The sequence below is a fragment of the Haliotis rubra genome, unplaced genomic scaffold (genome assembly GCF_003918875.1).
Source record: "Haliotis rubra isolate DU_JTF1 unplaced genomic scaffold, ASM391887v1 Scf812, whole genome shotgun sequence".
Taxonomy (NCBI): domain Eukaryota; kingdom Metazoa; phylum Mollusca; class Gastropoda; order Lepetellida; family Haliotidae; genus Haliotis; species Haliotis rubra.
In genome coordinates, this window is record NW_025767538.1 from 418,358 (window position 1) to 444,084 (window position 25,727).

At 40.5% G+C, this 25,727-nt stretch overlaps 1 long non-coding RNA gene across 1 annotated transcript; it reads left to right on the top strand.

The window, feature by feature from the left end:
- Nucleotides 1-658: 658 nt before the first annotated feature.
- LOC124261857 lies at nucleotides 659-25,603 on the top strand. The gene is made up of 3 exons (XR_006894444.1): nucleotides 659-1,466; nucleotides 13,652-13,661; nucleotides 25,580-25,603. It is a non-coding gene; the product is annotated as an uncharacterized LOC124261857 (long non-coding RNA).
- Nucleotides 25,604-25,727: the final 124 nt, after the last annotated feature.

Consider the following 25,727-nt stretch of genomic DNA (forward strand, 5'->3'; position numbering starts at 1 on the left):
TCAGCAGACATTTAGTGCATTTATACGGGGCAGTTAATTTGACTAATTTCACACATCTATCACATTTAATTTTCGTTTACATCTAAGCCCGCGTAGGTAAGATTCTGTTAGTGAAGTAATGTCTGGTGCTCCGTATTAACTAAACTTCTTGGCCAAATTATCTTTGAATCAACGTTGCCAGTCCATTATCAACAGGGAAGGCCAGCATTTCACAAAGTAAACAGTAAACTTCTGAATAAATTTGTTTTCAGTTTTGGCAAACTGTCGTAGAAATCTAAAAATATATATGTAACTGTATGTGTGGTCAACCCAAACTGCAACAAAAGCTTCATGTATCATGGAATGATTTCCTCCGAAACGATTATCACGCGGATAGCAGTGTACACGGTTTTTTTGGGGGGTAGTGAAAAATCATTTGATGTTTTCAGAATCCCACTGGTCGTGAGATGCCAAGTCTACGTTCCTATTGGATTGCAGCAGTCGACAGTAACTATGTGAATGAGGTAAATTCCAGCCCCTAGTATGGCCCCTAGTATGGTGATGCTACTTTTCATGCTATTAACACTGTGTAATTGTATTAAGAATGACCATGATAATGATTCTGGTCCTAATGGAAGTTGAGGAAATACAAATCGTGGTGATATAAGAAAAGTACTGTAAATTCATTGACATTTATTAGTGAACTCTGTTCAACAATTTTATGACAAATATAAATAGAGGTCCCGGACCACTTTCTTCACTAAGTCCTACCATGGCAAATGCACAGCTACAGGTCAAGTTCATCCCAACTTCGAGAGGCGGCAGATATCTTTGTTCGGGTGGTTTCATGTACAGAGTCAACAAAAGGAAACGTGATGAAACCTTAGTATGGAAGTGTACGACCAAGGATTGCCATATAACAGTCACCACCATCAGTGATATCCTCACCAGACCCTGCCAGAACCACAACCACCCACCAGTGGAGGCCGACATCAAGGTGAGAGAAACCATGGAGACACTAAAAGAAAAAGCCAAGGCCACGATCAGACCTCTGCCGCAGCTGTTCCAGGAAGAAGTAGACAGTATGCGGGGCGATGACTGGACACCGGAACACGCCACCCTGGTTGGCAACTTACCTACGTTTCATATGAAGAAGGACACCCTGTATTGAGCAAGGAAGAAGTCATTTCCTCCTCTACCATCCCATCGTCGTGACCTAGTAATCCCTGAACAGTACCAAACAACAGAAGGCGGGGAACAGTTCCTGGCATTTGAAGATGGGGACGAGGACAAGATCCTGGGATTTGCCACCACATCCAACTTGGAGAAGTTGTGTCAAGCAGACACATTCTTTGCAGATGGTACGTGTTTTATGTGACACCTCACATATTTTATCAGCTGTACACCATCCATGCTGTTTCAGGATGGCACAACAGGGTGAAGAAGTTGGTGTGCAAGGCCCACCCCAACATTTATGAACTGATCCAGTTCTTAAAGATGGAGCAGAAAACAACGGAGACCAGGTACCTGCAGTACGATGCTGGCCAAAGGAGGCCTCCCAGACTGGACCAGCTGAAGACGAGACTCCGTTTTGGAGTATGCCAATGCAGCAGCACACCTGCTTAGTTTGTAAATTAGTGCTGTTGATGATGTATGTAACATCGATGTACATGTGCAAATAAGACAGTTTTGCCATTTCCCCTAGTTCCAATTGTCTGTCGGTCCTAATCCGGATTAGTAAATTTAGTCTGACTATGACCCGTAATTGCAATAATTGGCTATTTAGCGAAATTCGCACGAAGTCACCAAGTAGGGATTAGCGTTTCTCCAAGCTGGTGACTTCATGAGAATAAACCGGCCCAGCGACACCAGGCAATTACGACAGAATCGTCTATGAAAACAAGATGTAACTCGGAAGGGGAGCAGGACAAAAGCCACCCGGAAAAATGCCGCCCAGTTATTTTACCATTACAGAGAGGACAATTACCACCCATATTGATTTTAATGTTGATTTTGTTGTAAAATTATGTAGACTTTGATGAATAATTTGGTTTCTTAAAAAATATATATTCACTTTGATAAAAAAGTTGATTTTCATGTAAAATTTTGATTTCATAGTAATGTTGACTTTTTAAAAATGTTATTGTGTTGGTGGTTTTTATTTTTATTTGGGTGGCATTTGTCCTAGGTGGCATTTGTCCGGGTGGCATTTGTCCTGGGCCCACTCGGAGGCTAGGCAAAGCAGGAGACAAAATTAAATGACAGCAGATTGTGAGAACATATAGCTTTCATTTTTCACAACAATTGTCACGATTTCTGTTCCTGCTGAGCTGTAGGCTCGTTCAGACTCAGACTCAGACTAGTTTATTCAATACTACAGGCCTTATGACCTAAGGTACAATTACAGCAGAATATTATATTTTGTCACGTGGATGTGATATAATAAACAAAACTTATAATTAAGAGCGGCGTGGATTAAATACATGCTTCAAATATAATGATAGTAATTTGATTGTTTGTGGATTTTGTGAAGAAATAAGTTTGATGAAGTTACATTTGTTTGGCACAACAGAGGTTAACCAAAGTAAATATTTCATTCGAAGTGCAGAATATTTTGGACAGGCAAATAGTATGTGAACTTCATCTTCGATGTTGAGATCCATGCAATGTTCACAGCAGATGGTATAGTCGTACTGTTGTTTCTCCTTCCTGTATGCATTTACTTTCAGATTGTTCAATGCTATTCTGAATTTACAGAATGCACGTACCAAAGACTTGTCTTGGAGACAAGTAATATATGTTTCTGTGTTAAAATCAGTTTTATATCCAGAGTATAATGACAGATAACTTGAGGTAGAAATAGACAAATGCCAATCCTGGATAAAGATATCCTGTAACCTTTGTCTGGAAGTGCTGATAAATAACTTCTCCTCACCAACTTGTTGTGATAACCAAGTCCATGCGAAACCTGTTGAAAAGAGCAGAGATCTAACCTCTGACACCCAGTTATGTCTTCCATTATCGTCTAAAGATTTGAGAAGAAGATAGCTCTGCCTTGGATATCTAGAGGAGTTCATTCGTAGTAGTTTCAACCAGTATTTGATAACTCTCATTCTGGTATACACAAACACGCTGCAGCGACCTGTTTCACCCAATATTGCTTTGTTTGATGCAAATTTCCCAACAGATATAAATCGTTTAAGGAAAGAGGTATGGACCTTTTCAATTGTTTCATTGTATAATGTTCCCCATATCTCGGAGCCATAAAGACGGATTGGTAAAATCTTGCAGTCGAAGATAGTCATTGCTGTACAGAACGTCATTGCTTGGTTACGTTTAAATAGCTGGTATACTGGCCTTAATGCTTTCGATGCCTGTGATGCGAGATTGCTACATGCAGCTGACCATTTTAGCCTAGATGAGAATAGTAGACCAAGATACTTGTAGTATGTTGTACACTTCAATTGTTCACCCGCATAGAACCACTCCTCCTTCTTGGGTTCGATATCTCGCGATGTCATTATCGCGATAATGCACCGAGGAGATCATCAAAAGAGTGGATTGCAACCATGCAACATGCAACCAAAAAATCAAACATAATTAAAACACAGTTATCACTTATTTATGACATATAATATAAAACCCGGTTACTTTAACCAAACATAATGTATACTTGTTCATATCCATTAAGTATCGCTCAAACACACCATTTCATGAAATATTGTTGTTTGATGATGGTTTTGAAAATATCATGAAATTTTCACGTGTAAATGACACTTCGAACGATATGCACGTGAAAGTTGCTTCACCTATGCACCAGTGTGTAGGGTATATGAGGAAGGCAGTTTAACGTGTTCAATTCACTTTCAACGCCAGTTTACTGACGAATTCAACATGCCACGACTTAGCGAAGCTGACCGGAACATCGCCATCGGACGTCTGGAGGCTGGCGAATCTCAGTCATCAGTTGCAAGACACTTCAACGTGCATCACACAACAATTTCCCGTTTATGGAGGCGCTACAATCAACTGGGCTCGACCCGCGACCGACCTCGGAGTGGTAGACCACGGGTAACCAATGCTGCACAGGACCGCTACATCCGGGTGTTCCATTTACGTAACCAGGCCGTCCCAGCAACACAAACAGCAGAGAACGTCCCAGGTCTTCGCCGCGTCTCCGCCCAGACCATCAGAAATCGCCTCAGACAGCACGGGATACGCCCTCGACGACCTCACGTAGGATGCACACTACGACCTCATCATCGCCTGGCACGTGTTCGATGGTGCAGGAACGTCCAGAGATGGAATTGGAGACATTGGCAGCGAATTTGGTTCAGCGACGAATCTCGTTTCCAACTTCAAAGACACGATGGTAGGACGAGGGTCTATAGACGGAGAAACGAACGTTACGCCCGTTATTGTGTAGTTGAAGCGGACAGATTTGGAGGGGAAGTGTGATGGTATGGGGGCCATTTCTTACAACGGGAGAAGTGACTTGGTTGCACGTCCGTGGTAACCTGACTGCAATTCGTTACAGGGATGACATTCTGCAACGTCATCTTTACCTGTCATCAACCCTCAACGTCACGTTTTCCAACAGGACAACGCCAGACCGCACGTGGCTCGCATCACGATGGACTACCTGACGAATCAGAACATCACAGTTCTTCCCTGGCCTTCAAAATCCCCGATTTGAACCCAATAGAGCATTTGTGGGACCAGCTTGGGAAACGCGTTCGACGTCGTCAGCCTCAACCCCAAACGTTGCAACAACTGTCTCAAGCCTTGCAGGAGGAATGGAGGAGGATCCCCAAGCACGGATTCAAAGACTGATCATGTCCATGGACAGGAGGTGCCAAGCTGTGTTGCAAGCTCGAGGTGATCACAACAGGTACTGACCTCCACGCCATCTGTACGCCCGGTGCAATGGTTTCAGAGACAAATGATAGCTGCATGTTGTAAAGCTGACTCTTGACAACATCCATGTGAAATTTTACGTTCGTGCGATCATTAGTTAAAGTTTTATTTGGAAACAAAATAAAGTGTTTACATTCCTGAGTTTTCACCTGTGCGTTTCTTTTTTTGCAGAGTATACAATGCTGATTATGAAAAAACATATAAACAAAATTAAAAGCGTACAATCGCAAATCAAAAGTGCAATATTTTGTACTTGGGTTTACTTCCCTAGAAACGAAGCAGCCGGGATACCGAACCCAGTCAGAGCGGGTGGATGTGCACTCAAGTGTAACGGCTGGTTCATTGTGTGTGTATATGTGTGTATAGAGATGTTAGGTTTTGTAAATACGGTGTCGTACCGGGAAGGCTAAAATTTATTTTTCAGATGTCCCGGGAAGGCTAAAATGTATATTTCGGATTTCCCGGGAGAGATAATTAGGGGAGTACCGCCAAAGCTAAAGACACGGTGCCGGGAAGCATAATCCACGCCGGGAGTAGATACAATAGTAGGTTATATCACATAGTGCTATTTCGAGTTGACCAGACGTGTTATCAATAGCGTGCATAAGTTGAACGGCCTCACCGCTCGTTACACCCGGAAGCGTAATGTACATGTTTATATATATTTATATATTATATAATAATATGTATAAACCCGAAGTACGTTACCCAAAAAACGACAACATAAAGGCTTATGACTTCACACACATAAAAATAGTGGTTGACACGGCTGGTTCGTACTTCAAAACCCAGTTTATAGACGTGTTTAAAAATTATAGGTTTTCGGTCACTAATGTTAAAACGGTTCACGATTGGTTTCACAACCCTATGCAGTTCTGGCAGAATCAATTCAATTTTGCCGTGTGCTGTGCGACAACTGGATGTGGTTTGACATTAACCGACACTAGGCATAATGAGCTTAGTAAATCTGTTTTCACTTTTCACGTGTATTACCAGGTAAGGCGTATCCTCAAAGAAATCAGCGCCCCAGTCCCACAGGACAAGGCATGGGATGCAGTAAACAATCCGTACGATCGACGTACGTATGAACGGATTTGTAATGAATTCGAACTAAACCCAAAGACGGATTGGCGGTTGACGGGCCCAAACCATGGGTTGGGTATCCCTATCGTTCACAATATGCCCCTCGTGGAAGACAGCAAAATGCTAAAAGAATGGGGTGGTAAAACATGCGAATGCTTACGTCACGAGTAACGAGTGGAGAGATGATCTCATGTCTTTCGACGGCAGCAAGGATTACCGAGTATGGAGGTTCGAGCAGGGTCCGGATGACTGGAAAATATTTATGCTGGACACGTCGAAGGGTTTTACTCGTGCTGGTGTTATCGGATTGAACGATTCGATTCGAACGTACGTGTGGGCTGGTCTAGGGTCTCAATCACAGACTCATTCTAATATTATAGGTAAGGGAACGGCTTATGATTCTCAAAAACAGTTCGTGGCTAATATTGAGGACGCTATCGCATCACCAGTAGATTTACCTAGTGCTATAAAACGATATCAGGATACGTTGCAATACGCCAGGTCAAAAGTCGACTACGTGTTCGGTGTTGGCTTGTACATGGCTCCGAGTGATATGCGTCTGAGAATCAATAAAATAACAGGCTACAACAATGAAATAATCATCGCCACAACCGACAAAAAATTGGTTGTTAACGCCGCCGTCAACGTCTCCCAAGCACCACCACCCACGCATACTGGTGAAACGGGTATAGTGGCATCACCCCCAGAGTCTAGGGTTCAGTCCACACCACCACAACCCCAACCACCACACGTGCAGGTGTCTAATCAGCAGCACATCGACCGTAAAACAGTGCTGGTGGTTGTTGGGATCGCGGTTGGCTTTGGTTTCATCTGGTTAAAAATTCCTTAGCGACCACGTACACCAACCTGGCAACAGCAACGATGAACGCCCACAGGTTTTGACCTAGCCACGTGACTGTTTTCGAGAGAGTGCTAAGCAACCACGAGACGAAGCAACCCAGAATACCTGGCAGGGCTTTGGCGGTTTTACCGGCGAGTTTAGCCAGGGCCTCACCTAGTGATTTCAGATGTTTTTTTATCCAGTCTCTGACGTCACCACCACTCGGTGGTTTTGGTGGTGTCGGTGTTCCTCCACCACCCGTCAGCGATACGACTAGGGTCGATATGATGAAGCCAAATGCTGTTATAACGCTTGCAATGGTGATGCCTTGCTCTCGGAACAATATTCGGATCCTTTCAGCCAACGTGGTATCCTCGTTCAGTACTCGATCGATGGTTTCCCGCACGCGGCTGATCTGAGATCGAAGCTGTTCTCGATTAGAGGAAGCGGATTCCAATCTGGTCTGTCTCTCATCTTGTAAATTACGTAGTCGTTCTATGATACAACGCTTAATATCATCGTCTTCAGTTTCGGTGAGTTTGTTTTTTCACTTGCGATGTGCTCGTCGAGTTCGTTCAGTTTACCCATGTTGTTCACGAGTTCTCCACGTACATGTTTCAAGGCTTCATCTAAGCCGTACAGTTCCCTCATTGGAAATTTAAAACCAGGCAACGGTTTGTCCCAGTACGCACCCAACAGTTTTTCGATGCTGTCTGACGCTTCTGTAGCACGCTGTGTCATGTCAACACCACTACTGAGTTTGGACCTGGTAGCTTGCAGATCTTGAACTACCTTCGGAAGAATCTTAGGTTTTGCACCACCATAATCCTGCATGTTTAGTTTATTACGGATAAATTCGGTACCATGGCGACTGGTTAGCGTTGACAAGGCAAGTGGTTTTCTAGTGCGCGTGTTCATGATATCAACCTCCGGGTTATCCTTAAGGCGTAGAATACCCTTATCATCTATATAAAACTTCCAATAGTCTTTGTACTGAGGCTCGACGTAGCTTCTATCGTTTTTTAATCCATCGTAATAATCGTCTACTGTTGTTTTAAGTAGTTGGCTGCTCAATGATGAGTTAGTAAACGAAATGTCTTCATCGTAATCAACATCACCAGAGGCCATAGCTCCAAAATCATCCGTCGGAATATCATCCATATTTTTGCAATTATATTATATTAATATAAATATATAACAATGTCATATGGTAGAAAACTAAATCCTTTTCGAAGATTAAGAGAACCACTAGGCGTCAAAGCCGTGCGTCAGTCGGTGACTATTACAAACAACCCCAGCAAGATAGACCAGAACCAAGTACTGTTGGTTAGATTCCCCAACTTGGGGGAGAACGACGTAATAGTACCAGGTACGTTACGATTGGCATTTAACATCACGTTGAAATCAGACAACGACAAATGTGAGCTAGTGAATAATGTGGGTCGTGCTATAGTCAAGAGGACCTCCATAAAAATTAGTGGTAACGAGGTGCTTAGCATAGATGACAGCGATGTATATTACTGTTACATAGACCTATGGAAAAGTGAGGGAGAACGCGCCAACGACGTGTACCAGGGAATCAGTAAATCGACTAGGTTACGTATAGGGTATGCCTTCACACAAGAAGAGACAGCCAAACTATCGAAAAGTGAAAAAGCCATCGCCGAAGCGTAGGGAAACAGGTTCTGTATCCCGCTAGACTTTGAGTTGCTAACGGGGCACGCACCATTTTACCAAGCCGCATTAGGTGACAGGTTGGAATATGAACTCAAGGTTCAATGATTACAGCAAAGTCGTGTATACACCGAACGGTGAAGAGGGTAGAATAGAATGATATTACGTGATAAGAGCGACACGGTATGGAATATCAACATGAACGTGCCGGCGCGATCGATGAAAGGTATATTAATCATACCCATGGAGGAATACGATCCATTCGAAAGAGACAGCGAGAAATTTTTCAACCCAGGGATCACCAAAGTGGAAGTGACTATAGAGGGAGTACCTAATCAGCTATTTAGCCATGGAACGAAGGCATATCAGCAGTGGGATGAAATAATGAAGCTGCCGGCTATCAAACGAAACTCAATAGTCAACAACCTAGTCAATGACCTGGATCTATCCTCCGTGCATATCGGGGATTACCTAACCACAAAGTACGCATTGTGGTTGGATATGAGATCGACAGATGACGACACTCTACACGGTAGTGGTCGTCGCATCGACAACGGAAGCGAGGGTATAACCATTCAAATAATGAAGAAGGTTCAACCAACTGGTAAATTGAAATTATATTTATATGTAATTATGGACGCGCAATCTTGATGACTGCAGCGCTAATAGAGATCACAACAAATTTAAAGGAAGCCGAACGAAAGAGAGAGGTAACGAAAAGAGAGATATGCTGTCCTACCTAGCGTTTTCAGGTCGGCACGCAGAACATAGCGTCTGGGTGTTGACACAAAAATTCAACTCTGTGTTAAAGTATTTACGTGAACAGACGCTATGGGTAGCTCTATTTCACTGCAAGGACAGGGATTCGTTCGAGGAATGCTTGAGAGAGAACGATGTGATGAGTAAACTAGACCGGGAACGGGTTAAGAAACAGCTCGCCCAAACTAAACATGCTAAGCTCGTGTTGAAAACCGACCAACCAGTGAATTACCAAGTAATAGTTTAGTAATTTTTAGTAAATTTTAGTAATGTTTCAGTAATGTTTAGTAAATTTTAGTAATGTTTTAGTAATTTTTAGTAAATTTTAGTAATGTTTTAGTCATTTTTAGTAAATTTTAGTAATGTTTTAGTAATTTTAGTAAGTTTTAGTATAAATGTCGGTTTTTGAAGTAATAGTCGTGTGTAACCTAATCTTTATCTCTCTGTATTTTGTGTGGGTTGGTTATTATTTTATTTAATTAAAACTAGATTACTATATTATATAATGGATTGTGATGAATTACTAGAACAGATATTAGTTTCAGATGAACAAAAGGACGACAAGCAGCGAGACAGACTGGTAACACTAGTTGTGGGTGGTAAGGCAAAACAATATTTAGGAGATAATATAACTACTGATAAAATTCAGAAAATGTCAGATGAGGAAATAAATAAATTATACGCCAGGTATGAGTCAAAACTCGGGGCTGAGATGACAAAAGTTATAGGTTCTACTATTACCCAGATTTACACAGGTATAGCGTCATAATTTTTACCCATACCACCGGAACGTAGACTCTATTTGTGGGAGGACCTAGAGAAAGACCCGTTTATTGAACACGCCTTGAACTCTATCAGCTGCGTGTTGTACCACAAATACGGGATGATTTTAGCCCCGGTGACGGCGGCGATTATCACAGCAAAGCATTGTCAATTTAAAGAGGAAAAAAATAATAATAATATACAAGATGGATACTACCCAGGAAGAAATAACCAAGATTCCAGAGGAGGAAACACCGAAGACGGAGCCAGTGACGCGTGCCACAAAGAAGAAGAACAAAAAAAGAGTTGAAGCTGGATGAAAAAACGCCTTAGCCAGGCACCATAAAAATAATTACACATTGTGGTTTACCGTAGGTGGTGTAGTAGTCACTGCTGTTGTTTCATTATTTATGTTATTTAAACCAAAACAAACACAACCACAGCCATCACCAACACCTCCAGAGGAGATCAACCCTCATATTATGTTAAAATTAAAATTATATTTCTATTAATATATATTATGTCTGAGGGAAAAACATTCGTTAATGATGCATACCACGCCTTAGTGGTTTCCGGATTAGCAGTAGGATACGCTCGGTTGACTAAAATGATTATAAAACAACCGACTATAAAACTCGACTTCGACCTGCAGGATATTGCTATGCTTACTATGAATATTGGTATGGCGATGGCCACCAAGGACGTTCTGATAAAACAAGGTATTATACCGGAAAATATTTTAAAGTAATATATATAATATGGCCACGATAGCAATGATGGTTGGTGGAGCTCTTGTGAATGCCCTAGCATTTTCCGGGAGTAATTATCTATTTTCTAAATTACGAGTGAGTGAGTGAGTTAATATTTAACGTCACATCGGCAATATTTCAGCCATATCGTGACGAGAACATTTTACATTGTAATGGAACATGTATATATTATAAAACCTGTCATCGAAGGACAGTAAAGCAACTAGAGTATCACAGATATGTATGTAAAACTAGTAATTGAATCTAAAACATTTTAACCATAGGGGACAACACAATATAAAAATGGGCTATAGATCGCTAACAACTTAAGGTAGATCACCATACTAGGGACCATGGGGACTTACAGTACATTTGCTTCCTGCATGGGCCCTAGCTGGATTTATATCATCCCCTCAGCCGTTAGCAATTGAGATATATCTAGCCATACATTAAAATTACACATATTCTATGATTAAAAAACGGAAAGTTGAAATTTACTTTGAATGTTTTGGGACTTATGTACCCTCTCAGGAGGACAATAATTTTACAGTACTTTAACCCCCCTCGAGGATACAGCCACTAACAATCTGTGTTACTAATTCAAACTTCCAATCATAAAATATTTAGCTATTTACAAATCTGTTAACAAATTTAATTCTTTTAAAAAAGCAATAATTAAATGAGGACTTATATTAGTAAAAAGATCCTTCATAGTTCGGGATTTGAAATAGATATCCCTTGTGATGGAGTACTCAACACAGTCAAGCAAGACATGCTTGACTGTGATTCGTACATCACAAGGGATACAAAACGGAGGATCCTCACCTTTTAATAGGTATTCATGCGTATATCTTTTGTGGCCAATACGACATCGTCGTATGATGACCTCTTCAAATCTGGACTGACAACCCAAGTAAGTCTAACCGATAATAGGGTTTTATTGCATGTAATTTATTTATACCTACTTGGGTGTCCCACTTCTTTTGCATCAGATCACGGATATAGGATCTTATAGCAGCTTTGTAATCAGAGTATGGGATCAGAAGTGGTGCCTTAGCAGCAATATCAGCCATTGTGTTCCCAGAAATGCCAACGTGGCTGGGTAACCAACAAAAGACGATGTCGCATTGGCCAGTAGCAAGTTCATTGTACAATTCAATAATTTCTAATAAAAGTGGATGTTTGCAAGAAAGATTTTTAATAGCCTGAAGACACGAAAGAGAATCTGAAAAGATTATATATTGTTTATATTTACGGTGTTTATTAATATATTTAAGAGCTGTTAGTATTGCGTTTGCTTCTGCTGTGAAAATTGAACTGTCATTGGGTAATCTGGAAGATATTGTTTTGGACCCAATGACAGTGGCACAAGCAACCGCGCCACCATCCTTGGACCCATCTGTAAATAAGGATTTATATGTATTATATTTACTTTATAATTGATTATATTCTTGTTTATAAAGTAAGTCATTAGTTTCTGATTTTTTAAAATTAGTGAGTGTTAGGTCGACTTGTGGCCTAACCAATTGCCAAGGAGGAGAAGAAAGAAGACGGGAAGGAGCTATATTTTCCAGCTCAATGCCGGCAGCAGCAATAAATGGCTTAATTCTGAGCCCAAGAGGCGGAACAAGAGAAGGGTTTTTGAAATGCAAGATTAAACTCATTAGAATATAATTTTGTAATATATTGTAAAGATAATTTTATACGGCGTTGGTTAAGAGAAGGTTCATCTGCCTCGACGTAAAGACTGTCAACAGGAGAAGTTCGAAAGGACCCAAGACAAAGTCTCAGACCTTGATGGTGGACTGAATCTAAGAGTTTGAAGTTGCTTTTACAGGCTCCACCATATACGATGCAGCCATAATCAAGCTTCGAGCGGACAAGTGATCTGTAAAGGTATAGGAGCGTAGCATGATCCCCTCCCCACCTTGAGTTAGACACGACTTTCAATAAATCGAGTGCCTTCAGGCATTTAGTTTTTAGAGATTTGATATGCGGAAGAAAAGTTAAATGGGAGTCGAAAATGAGACCCAAGAACTTGGCCTCTTTTACAGCCTTGATGGGAGTGCCTTTTAAAAACAGTTCTGGGTCTTTATGTGGTTTATATTTACGGCAGAAATGAATGCAATTAGTTTTGGATTTAGAAAATTTAAAGCCGTTTTCAAGACACCATTTATGTGTTTTATTTAAACACAACTGTAGTTGCCGTTCTATAATATGCATATTCTTACCGCGACAAGAAATGTTAAAATCATCCACAAAAAGTGATCCATCAATTGAATCGTTTAAAACCTTGGATAAGCTGTTGATTTTAATGCTAAATAAAGTGACAGACAAAATACTTCCTTGGGGGACACCCTGATCCTGATTATAATGGTCAGACAGGGTTGAACCCACTCGGACTTGAAATTGCCTGTCTGATAAAAACTGTGATATAAAAAGAGGTAAACGACCCCTTAAACCAAACTCATGTAAATCCTTTAAAATGCCATGCTTCCAGGTGGTATCGTATGCTTTCTCGAGATCAAAGAATATCGATACTGCATGTTGTTTATTTATTATTGCATTTTTAACAAAGGATTCTAAACGTACCAAATGATCAATGGTACTACGATTTTTCCTGAAACCACATTGAATATTTGTTATGAGATTATTGGTTTCAAGATACCATGTTAATCGATTATTTACTATTCGTTCCATGGTTTTACAGACGCAACTCGTTAAAGAGATTGGTCTGTAATTAGACGGATCAGTATGATCCCGGCCAGGCTTTGGTAAAGGGACTACAATGGCTTTGCGCCACGAAGGTGGGAAATTCCCTGAAGTCCATATTGTGTCAAAAATATTTCGAAGAGTTTCCAAACATGATTCCGGTAAGTGCTTCAAGAGCTGATTGTGTATATTATCAGCTCCTGTTGCTATGCCATGAGCTTGCCCAAGGGCAGTGTGAAGCTCATGTAATGAAAATAATTCATTATAGTCTTCGCCATTGTCCGAGTTAAAATTTATTCTCTTCTTCTCCTGTTGTTTCTGATATTGTTGAAATTTGACGAAGAAGAGTGTTTGGCGAGTGTTTCACCAAGCTTATTGGCAATGTCAGACTTACCAGTTAATATATTGTCACCATCCTTCAGAAGGTGAACAGTAGATTTGGAACCTTTGCCCTTAATTCTTTGGATCATGTTCCACACCTTTGAAATCGTGTGCGTGAATCTATTTTAGAAACATATTTCCTCCAAGACTGACGCTTGTTCTGTTTAAATGTACGTCGAGCCTTGGCATTTAAAATTTGTACTTTATTCAAATTATGGACAGTAGGATGTCGGCGAAAATATTTTTCAGCTTTCTTCCTGCTCTTTCTGGCCTGTTTACATTCATTATCAAACCATGGCTTACGAATATGTGGAACTGCAGAGGACTTAGGTATAGTTTGGTCAGCAATGTCATTGAGTAAATCGGAAAACAACTGTATCGGATCTCGCTTTTCGCAAATACATCATGTTTTAAGTGATCAGCACATAATGTCTCATATAATGACCAATCAGCCCTGGCAAAGTTCCTTCTGGATAAAGGTGGATCATCACCAGGGTCGATTGTCTTGAGAATGCCAGGGAAGTGATCACTCCCACATAGATCATCATGTACCATCCATTCGAATTCATTATACAAGATGGAGTCAGCAAGTGATAGATCCAGGGAAGAATATGTTCCCGTAGCTGGATGTAAATAAGTGGCTGAGTCATCATAAAAATACATAAATTATTATCAGAAATAAAATCTTCAATTACCTTACCTTTATTGCTTGTACTTGTACTGCCCCACAGAGGGTTGTGCGAATAGCTACAGCTTGAAGATTAGTTTTCAGGTGAACGTCACTATGAATGACATTATTTCTTACTAGTATAGTAGCACCTCCAGTTGCCTTGTCTCCTGGAGGAGAAAATGAGTGATGACACTTGTACTGCCTCACATCAAATGTATCAGTATGTTTGAGATACGTTTCTTGTAGACAGAATGCTGACGGTTGAAGATCTTGAATTAGTAACTGTATTTCATTGAAGTTATTCTTCAATCCTCTGCAATTCCACTGAATTATAGCAGACAATTGACTCATGATGGTGGTTCAGTTGGAGATCTCTCTCGTGAATGGGAGGAGGAGCTATTCCTCCGCTTGTCCTGTGAGGACAGTGTGACCTCCATGTCGAGAGGTCCAAAGGGGTTCTCCAGAGGGAGTTCTAAAGGTAAAGGGACAGAAGGTGTCTCTTTTCTGTGTTGTTTTTTTCCTTTTCCTTTTCCTTTTGCTGAGTGAGGCTGTTTGTTTACTGAGTTTGATTGTATCTCAGGCTGACTCACAGTCTGAGAAGCAGAAGTAGACTGTGTGGCTGGGGACATAGGATCAGTGAGTGAGGACTTTCGTGGAACAGCTGAAACAGGTTTTTCTGACCTGACCCAAGTCAAGTCAGTCTGACAAGCAATAGATGACGTTGTAAGAGAACGAGTGGCTGCAGCAGAATAGGTAATATTCATGGGAGTTGAGATCTGATTTTGGAACATTTTTTTGGCATCAAAGTATGAAATGTCTTTTTCACATTTGAGCTTCATGATTTTAGATTCTCCTTGCCATACTGGACAGGACTTAGACGAAGCTGGGTGTTGTCCGCCACAATTTGCACATTTCAGATCATGTTCACAATCAATACCCTCATGGTGGTCTGCACAACGGTGACACACCACAGAGTTACGGCAAAATTGTGAGCCATGACCAAACTTCTGACATTTGTAACATTGGAGTGGATTGGGGACGTACACATCGACTCCGATATTGAAATAGCCTGCTTTAATTGATTGTGGAATAGTTGAACGAGCAAACGTTAACAGATAAGTATGTGTTTTAGTGATGATGCCATCTCTCTTCACAGTAAAACGTTTTACTGCTGTAACACCCTGGTCTTTTAATTCTGCAGCAATGTCCTCCTCAGACATGTCTGTCAAACAACGAGCTCTGTCTCGAATGATGCAGCGACAGGAATTTAGTGTTCTGTGCACAAAAACAGCAACCTCTATATTTGCAAATGTTTTTATTGACAAAAGATTTAGAGACTGCTGCTTCCGTGCACATTCGATAAGAAGCGAGCCACTACGAAGACGGGTAACATTTGATACTTCCCCACAAATAGCAGCAACGGCCTTAGAAATGGCAAAAGGATTGAGTTTTATAGGCAGAAAATCAGTAGCCTCAATGACCAGGAAACGGGCCCAGGAATCAGCATTAGATGAAACATTTCTTGAAGTGTCATCAACATTGTCGAAACGTCTTTTCTTTTCGTTTCTAGATGAACCAGATGGTGTGGGATCCATGATAAAAAGTAATTGCTTCAGCACCCCTGTTCCCCATCCACCACGGAATGTCAACACGGACAGTGTCATGTAGCACCGGATCTCCGAGATGCAGACACCAGGGATACAGGGGTGTTATACTCCAGAAATAAAGACATGAAAAGCTATGAGGAACTAAAAGAATAAATGCCAGGCTGGTTCGGCCCATAACATCATTCCCAAGAAGCACAGAGGTCCATTATCACCAGATTGGCCCATGAGCCACTGGCATAGGACTCTAGGCAATTCATACAGAATAATTTCCATGACTGACAGTCCTAAATAATCAAATATTATCAAAATATTGCAACAGAAATATTTTCCATGCGCAGGGCACGGCGTGACCAGCCGATTGATTGAACCGGGCCAGTTCAACCACCCGTCTAGGTGAAGTAAGGGGCGAAGTGGTGTGTTGGGCAAAGGAACACTGTTCCTGGAACCAGTGCCCTCAACCACCAGCCTCCCGTCCTCCACCGACACAGGGGCGCAACCCACGGCCAACGAGGGTTGGTGGACCAAATATCCCCCCGGGTCCACAACGGGGGGTCGAAGAGCGCTTGGCGTTACCCAGCACCCAGCACGAGGAGGTGGCTCTTCATGGGTGTCTCTAAATTATGAGAGTCAAACGCGGCTGAGGTAGAAGCGGAGAGAAAACGACACGATATAGCTGTAGAAAAACTGCAGACCGCACAGGCTGAATACGCTAAGAGACGCATGAAGACATTAGATTTTATCAATAATCAACTACAACGGGAAAATCATTCTGTTAGAACTTTCAAGGACGTCGACGAAGCTATGAATACTACGTGCTAACAGGTAAACAACTAGAACCATTAGGCAATGCACCAAGGATTTCTCAGTATTACACTCCTTCCCATGGGCAAAAAGATCGTGAGTTGGTATTCGTGGCACTGGGTTTAGCATCGATAGTGTTAATTGTGAAACAATTAGATTAATCACACAAATTATTATATCAAAAAATGAGATACGCACCATATCTTTGTCAATGGGTTCTTATGGGGAAAACTGAAATTTGTGGTAATAAAAGCCACATTGAGGGTTATTGTTGTTTTCACCGTAAAGGAGTTAAAGGTCATTACCGATTATGTAAAGCCCACAGCGCGGATAAATTACGATTTAAACTTATTTATGATAAGAAAAAAGACTACATCTTCGAAGTTAAACGTTTGTTAAAGATAATGGTATAAGTATATATTTTTTTATCCCTGTGGTATGATTTGTAATTCCTCACGTACGAATCCTCTACGTGGTCCATCTTTCAAGAAGTATAAGTTAGGTTCCCCGTCTTTGATATCCACTCGACTGATATTGTACGTTTTCATAGACCATATAGGATCTGTAGCACATTTTCGGGTGTCTCCCTCGTATTCACCTGGTTGATATAAATATCTAACAAGCGCGCAATCTGGAATTTTTTTTTCCTTTTACGACGGGGTGCTGCTGCCTCTGATACAACGGATTTCATACGGATTGATTCGACTGGTCTCTTATCAAGAAGTCTTGTTATTTCATGATTCATGAAGTCAACCACCCGTGGAAGTCGTTCTACCCATTCAGTGTTTCTGTTATTAGGATCCGCTAAATCACGTGAATATTGGTGTGAAAACAAACGTTCAGCTGTGGAGCGATTGAATCTCTCTACTATAGCTTGACTTCGATGGGCACCCACCTCACCGCGTCTAACTTCTACGTTATGCTTGGTTAGCAGTTTTGACACTGATCCCATGAATTCCCGGTCTGGATCGACTTGCAATAAATCAGGCCATGTAATCCGACTACGCTTGTATATTCTCTTAAACGCTTGTGCTACTTGATCCGAGTCTTTCGTGGTTAATGGTTCAGCTTCCTTGTAGCGGCTGGCTACGTCTACAACTGTCAGGGCGTACTTATAGGTTTTACCTCTAACCCTGTCGTGTGGAAGAAACAACAGGTCGGCCTGGTGAACTTGATTAGGTGTATGTATACCGAATTTTCTCCTCGGTATATATTTTGGTGCTGGTAAGTATATTTGCTATATAGCTTGTTTTTGTAACCAGGCTTTGGCTTTTTCTTCCGAAAAACGTGCGGCTTTAGATAATTTTGTAATAGCGTCTACCCCTTTCCAATATCCTCGCGGGCTGTAGTAAATTTTCTCCATTATATATATAAATTTAATTTTTTTTATGACCGTAAGCAAAGGTTTTGACACCATCTGAAGCTATCCATCGTTTTGTATCCATTGGTGATAGAGATGTTTTATTTATAGTCATCCTGTATATCTTGTGCCAGTCACTACGAAGTATGTTCATCTGGTGTTTGAACGTTTTCTTCTCGAACAGGGTCTGTTTGTAGAGAGTATGTTTAATATGTCGTTTCACCATGTTCTTTTTCACACCTTTAGCCTTTCTTATTTCAGCGTCATCTGCTTTTTTAATGAATACATCTTAGGTCTCAATCCAATGTATTCGGTGATTGGTGTGCCAGCACATTCATCCTTCATCTTACCTAACACCTTTTTGTTGACTTGGCTATGCATAGGGTGGTCTTTTGGGTAATCGCTGGTATCGTATAGGTGTATATTGTTTTTCATATCCTCGTACACGTCCTCAGTTTGAATTTCCATGAGTAATGAAACCGTAACCGTGTACAACACCTCACACCCTTCACCGTATTGTTTCTTGAGCTCGTTATAGTAGAAGTCATACATGAGATGTTTTGATAGGTCTAGAATGCTCATACCAACATAAACCGGTCGATTAAGTATAATGTGGCTCTTTTTCATATGTATCGCTGCCAAGTCATCATCGAATATAATACTTCTATTGTACGCCGGGCTGGATATATCAATTTCCTGAGTTTGTTTTCCTCACTCGACCAGACTAGCTTCACGTTAACGCGTTTTCGTAAATTCTCCATCGTTTTACCAAATACAGAGTTGTTCATGAGTTTGTAAAGGTTTTTCTCGAAGTCGCTTGTGGCTATCTTACGTAAATCCGTGTTCATTCTGATGTACGGTTCCATGCACTAACTTTGATTGAATTTTAGTACCCTATGTATTGTAGTCAGCTTCATACCCAGCGACAGATATAGTTGTAAATTGCGATAGTGAATGATGTACTTAGTTTTATTCATCAAGTTAGGTACAAGTTTTTCAACGTTTACCACCCGTCCTGTAGGACCCAGCAAATTTCGTTGGTAGTCAGACATCCATTCCATATTCACCTTCAAACGCTTTGGAGCCAGGGGATAACTGTTGTGTGAGGTGTGTAAATCCTCTGGATATTCTAAATCCACTTCGAGTATATAATATTCTTTATTCCTCCATCGGAGAGTACAATAACACGGACAGGCAGAAAACGTACATTAAGTAGGAGAGGTATTTAAAAAGGAGAATACATTAGAGTCATTGGAGCAGCACTAGATTAGATGAGTTTGGTTTTAAGTCACTTTACGATAAGGTAAATCTGGTGTATTTACACAGTCCATACAATCCTTGAACGACCAGAGAAGAGTAGATGGTGTGGTCAGTGTCATCCAAAGGGACACATGGAGTGCATGATAGAAGACAGCATACCACATCCTCGTCAGGTTGGTTGAGCAGGTTCGCTCTATTGGACCAATGCTTGAGATTTCAAGCCACAGTTTATCTTGTTCACTCATCTTATCTGTACAGTGACAGATGGTATGGATGAGTAAGTCTTTGAAGCGTGACTGACACAGCTCACATATGCCTTGTGCACCTCCTGGGCGCCATGATGCACATAGCTTGACCACAAATTTGCATTGCTGTTTAAGATGTGGGAATTTTCGGACAATGAACCAGGCTCTGTGTGGGGGCCAGCACAGGGTGGATTTTTAAGAAATGTCTCATTTCAGGGTCGGCGTCGACACGTTGGTGCCATGCTACAGTTTCAGCATAAAAGATTGCCTTCTTGACAATCTGCTTCCATCATGTGTATTGGCAGAGATGTCCAGAGCAGTACACTTCTTTCAGATAGTCACACAAGTTATACTTCGTTAGGATACGAAGTATGTCTGAGATGAATCCGCCTGGGTCAACCACACAGTTGTTTCTCAAGGCAAAGATTCGTGTCATTAGTAGCTTGTAGCTTGTATTCCTGGAAGAGGTGTGGCACGGCCTTCCAAAGAACAAGAGTTTGCTTTTGTTGATGTGGGCTTCTATGGGTAACCATCCTAGCAGAGCATTACACACGTCAGTCCTGGTTGTTTTGGGGAGATCTTGAATCACTTTAATGCAGAAACGTTGTGCTCTTTCAAGGGCCAATATTTCACTTTTGGTGAGGCAGGACCAGAGTTCGCATCCGTAACACACTTTTGGAAGACAGATTGTTTGCAGTATTTTAGAGCTAGTGATAGGGTTCAGGGCGGCACCATGGCAACCAGACTTTAGCACAGACATCATTGCGGCTTTCAGTTTGGAGCAGGCTTTGATTGAGCGATCCCACGAGTTGAAGTTCTTGTGGAGTTCGATTCCAACATGTTTGATGGACTCAAGGTTCGGAATAGGCTCCCCATAGAGAGTAAGCTGAAGATGATGCACTGCTTTCTTGTCTGTAAAGGTTAGAGCGCCACTCTTGGACGGGGAGAAGCTAAACCTCCAGCTTGCGCTGTAGTCCTCACACATGTGCACCAGATCTTGTAGGTTGGATGTGAGGGGACTCAAGAGAGTGATGTCGTCAGCTTGCGTTGGTGAAGTGACGTGGAGGTCCAAGACTAATGCACCCTTGCCAGGAGCTGACAATTTACATAGCATATTCACCTTCAAACGCTCTGGAGCCAGGGGATAACTGTTGTGTGAGGTGTGTAAATCCTCCGGATATTCTAAATCCACTTCGAGTATATAACCCTTGTTAGAATCCGGTGCGATGCTCATAACATCATCGATCTCAGATGTCCACTCGAAACCACAGGTAGGTAGATACTGGCTCATGGCCCAGCCGTACAGGTTGTTGGCATCGAGGTATAGTAGATAGTTTAGGGTTGTAGCCTTTAACATACTCGTTGTTAGCTTTGGCATAACGTTTTGATACCATAGAAATACCACCGCGTAACCCTTTCTCTATAAACAGATGCATATCGTAATCGGCGAATAATTCTAATTTAACACCGGTTTTCTTCAGTAGGGCATCCCATGAGAGCCCAGGACTTGAATAATACCATGCCGGGTCCAACCCGTATTGCTTCGAACACGTTTTTCTCAATATCTCGAAAACATCAGCCAGCAATAACACATCTGTTTTCAAATACAAATCGTGATAATCACGTAGATTATGACAACCCAGTTTTCCCATACTTTTTTCGCGTATTCGTAATCGTCTTGTGTGATAGACGCGACAGACATCTTGCTATAGAAGTGGTCAATAGGAGGTAACTTTTTCTCATTAAACTTAGACCAGTCATCCATGTATTCATATGGGTAGATACCCTTACGTAACAGCAAAGCTCGAGTTTCCTCTTCTGTGTAACGATTAGTTACAGCTAAGTCATTCGGGTTATTAGCCTTGACCAAGCTGTCTAGAGACGACAACAGAAACCGAACACTATCTATGAATCTCAACCCATTTAGCGAAAAGGATATATATCTTTCCATATTGTTTGGGATACAGGATATGTTGCCTTTTACCTTTGCAATAGTTTGCATAATCAAGTGTGAATCATACCCGCGAAGATTGTGAAACACCACTGGTATATGAATAAGTTTAGGATTTATTCTTAGCTTCAAGTTACATTCATTGTGAGCCGCACCTCTGTATTTACCAGTAATGTCACAGTGATCTCTAACTGAATCACCATTCAGAGGTTTACAGCACACATGACAATGTGTGCTTTTGTTGTGGGCTTCCCGGTCTGCTTGGGTCATACGCATTGGTGTTTTGTTACATAGTTTTTTAATGATCATTTTCGCTTCATGTTGTAAACGCTTTAGAAATTCTTCAACCGCGTCTGGTCCTCTATAAATAACTGTAGGGTTAGTTTGATCATCACAACGAACGACCACATACCCGAACTCACACGCTTCATGCTCCTGTACTTTTTGTGTGAAACTTTGATTAGTGGATTGAGCTACTGTATCTATTGGTTTAATGATAGCTTCGAAGTTGGCGTAGATAATATATGTTACTGGCATTTGATTTTTGTGGTTGATAAATTTCAAGATGTTGTTTTTTTCTCTCGGCATATCTATTCGTACGGTTGTCTCCCCCACACCTAGGCAATCAACCCTGTACGAATCAAGCAGATCAGCCCTAGAAAACCCGTGAAGGCATCTTTCACAAAAGGGTTTCTTTTCCCTGTGTTTCGATTGATTGTTCAACAGTCGGCTGAAATTCTTTATCCATGTGTAGTGATATTTTTCACCTTGTTGGATCATAAATATATTGATCATTTTACGACAATCCTTATACAATAAAGGACTTATCCTGTGTACTATTACGTTTTTACCTTCGTGTCCGAAAACGTTTATGGCTAAGTCTTGATTCTGTTGTTCTATTTTTTGGATCTGAGAGATGGGGGTGGGTTTGTCTATACCTTCCCAATTGATCCCGTCATCTTCTGGATAACTGGAAAGTCTATCGGAATGTTTTTCAACTGGAAATTTAGCAGATCTTATCGCTATCCTCATACAATTGTTGTCTCGGTTTTTAACGTTAACCATAGCTTGTTTTTTCTTGAAATACTCAGACAGGGATAAGTACGATCCACCTTTCAATGGTATAGAGTTTGCTATATCCAGGCAGACCATATTATTCTTGTCAACAACCCAACCAGAACCCATTTTAGTGTAACGTTCTAGTGTTTTTCGCATTTTTTCTAATGATCTGTCTATAGAAGAGTTGATAGTGTCTGGTTGCGTTGTAACTTCTTGATTACCTCTGAAGTAAACATTGGTGTATTCAGTTGTTTCATTCGACTGTTGTTTCTCTAGTGTCATGTTTAACGTGAGTTGAAATTTAATACCTCTCAAATCTTTAAGTTCTTCATTTACTTTGTCAAATACCGATGGTTTTATGTCTTCAACATCTATCTTTCTTTAAACTTCCATCATCCAACCTCTCAAATATTTACCTACAGCATGCTCAACAGGTGTGAATTGTAATTCTATAGGTTTTTGTTCTTTCAGTAATTCAATTAGCTCAGATTTCCTCATACGAGAATAACCTCGCATTCCACGTTCACGAGCTTGCTTTGTAAGTTCTTTCACAGTAGGTGTTTTTATATTTAAAACCTAATAAATCTAGTAATTCATGTTTTCTCATACGAGAATAACCTCGAAGTCCACGGTCTCGTGCTTGCTTTTTCAATTCATGTACTGTAAACATATCATAAAGTTACAAACACAGCAGTGTTGATATTATATGTGAAAACAATTCTCTAAATAGACAAACATCCTTCATGTTAAACATAAGATGATGTAATAGATATAGGATTGTGTAATCTTACCCGTAACATACACCTTTCATACATTGAGGGACTTGATACGATTTGACTTCATTAAATGTGACACTCTAATGGTGATAGAAAAAAATTAATAGATACTTATTGATTGATTGCCTTATATAGGATGACCCCATACTCCATAGTCTTACTCTTTCAAGTAAGACTATGGTTACTTTTTATCTCCCCTGTAAAAGTATCCATAGTCTTACTCTTTCGAATAAGACTATGGTTACTTTTTACAGGTCAGATAGAAAGTATTTTTGTATGGGTTTATGGTCCTGTACCACATAGTCTTTCCAGTAAATCTATGACTACTTTTTTACATGGGAGATGAAAAGTAGTTGTGTTATGGTTTTTAAAAATTAATATGAGTTAGGAATAGATACTTATTGATTCCTTGCCTTATATAGGCTGGTCCCGTACCCCCATTGTTTATACTACTCATCACAGGATGAAACATATCATGTGAAATATATCTCAGCTATCATTTGGAGGGCCTTTTCAACGATCTTCTAAAATCTGCCATGCCAACACCCCAAGTAATAATAAGATACATAATTTTCAAATCATGTATGACCTATTTCAACTTATTACTGACCCTACGAAGGTCACCCACAACTCTAGCACTTTGTTAGATATTAGTAGATTAGTAGGTTAATCAATAACTTTGGCGAGACGTAGAACGTATCATCCCCGTTGAGTGAACACGTGAATCAGTATCATTATAATCTCAGTGAGCTAAACTCAGTAAATTAACTCAGTAAATTCAATCATATTTCAAAAGAAGTTCAGAATTTTATAGCACCCAGTGTTTTAATCCTGTATAACAACACCGACGCAACATGAACGAGATTATACTGTAATAACAAAATCCTACTTCACGAGAATCCATTACGCAATGGCACGGGTTCACTTTTATGGCATGTAATACACTCAGTCAATCAGTAAGTCTGGTACACTGTTATATAGTCCATATAGCGTAGGTGTATGGAATTTGTATTCATACGAACATTGAGAAAGGGAAAAAAATAAATATATTTGCGCTTTTGTGGATAACAACTAAAACATACACTTGAAACTGACTTTTGAAAATGCTCGCAATACTAGCGGTAAATAGAACAGTCAATATAAATTTTTGACACATAGAACAAGAAGAATGCAGATGAGTGAAGACTCATATATAGAATTGGTTCCTAGTTGGTCGCATAGGACGGCGAATAGTAAACACTTACTCTAAACATAATCCCAACTTTAAAAAAAGTATCACTTCACGCGTGCATTGATATCACGCACAAAGGGATAATATGAAAATATGGCTTATTCCTGCAGTTTTCATGAATAAATATGTCACATGCAAGATACATTATGTATATCAACAATAAGAACTCTAACAGATCAAAAGATTCGTGAAATAGTTCAGTCTATACACGCATGGGCCGGGGATCCTTGGGAAAAAAGAGAAATTGAAAGTAGTGGTAAAATCCTTCCTAAATTTCCAAAAATTTCCAAGCCTTGGAAACATCATCTTTCCAATTTTGGAAATTTTTGGAAATATGATATTTCCAAATTGGAATTTTTTGGAAATCACCGTTTTTTTTCTTGTGTACCTTGTGAAGAAACATGGAAAAGAAGAAAGGAACACTTGTTCTTTAATGTGTTCACTGTAATATACTCAGTTCTCTGTTTCTAATAGGCCTTAAACCAACTTAACCCTATAACATGGAGTGGTCGCCAAGCACTGATAGTCACAATGGCTAACCTGAAGAGGACGGAGTTCATCTTGTCTCAGAGAGATTTTGCACTTCCTTGTACAGGAGAGAATGAACATACCCACAAGTGAACTTTCTCAATACTGATGCGATATGATGTGATATGATATGATGTGATATATGATAAATAAATGATCATTTCATTGTCATTCGGAAAATGACAAGAAACAGAAATAAATAAAGTCTTTTTGTCCAACGACTTCCACGAGAAGAGTCCACTTTTCCATCATAGGGGTGAAAATGTTGTTTTAAGACTGTAGGCAAATTGGGATGTAGGCGAATAGAGAACAACCAGAAGTAAAGTCCGTTTTCTGCGACATTAGTAAAGCTTCTGACAAAGTATGGTACAAAAGTATATTG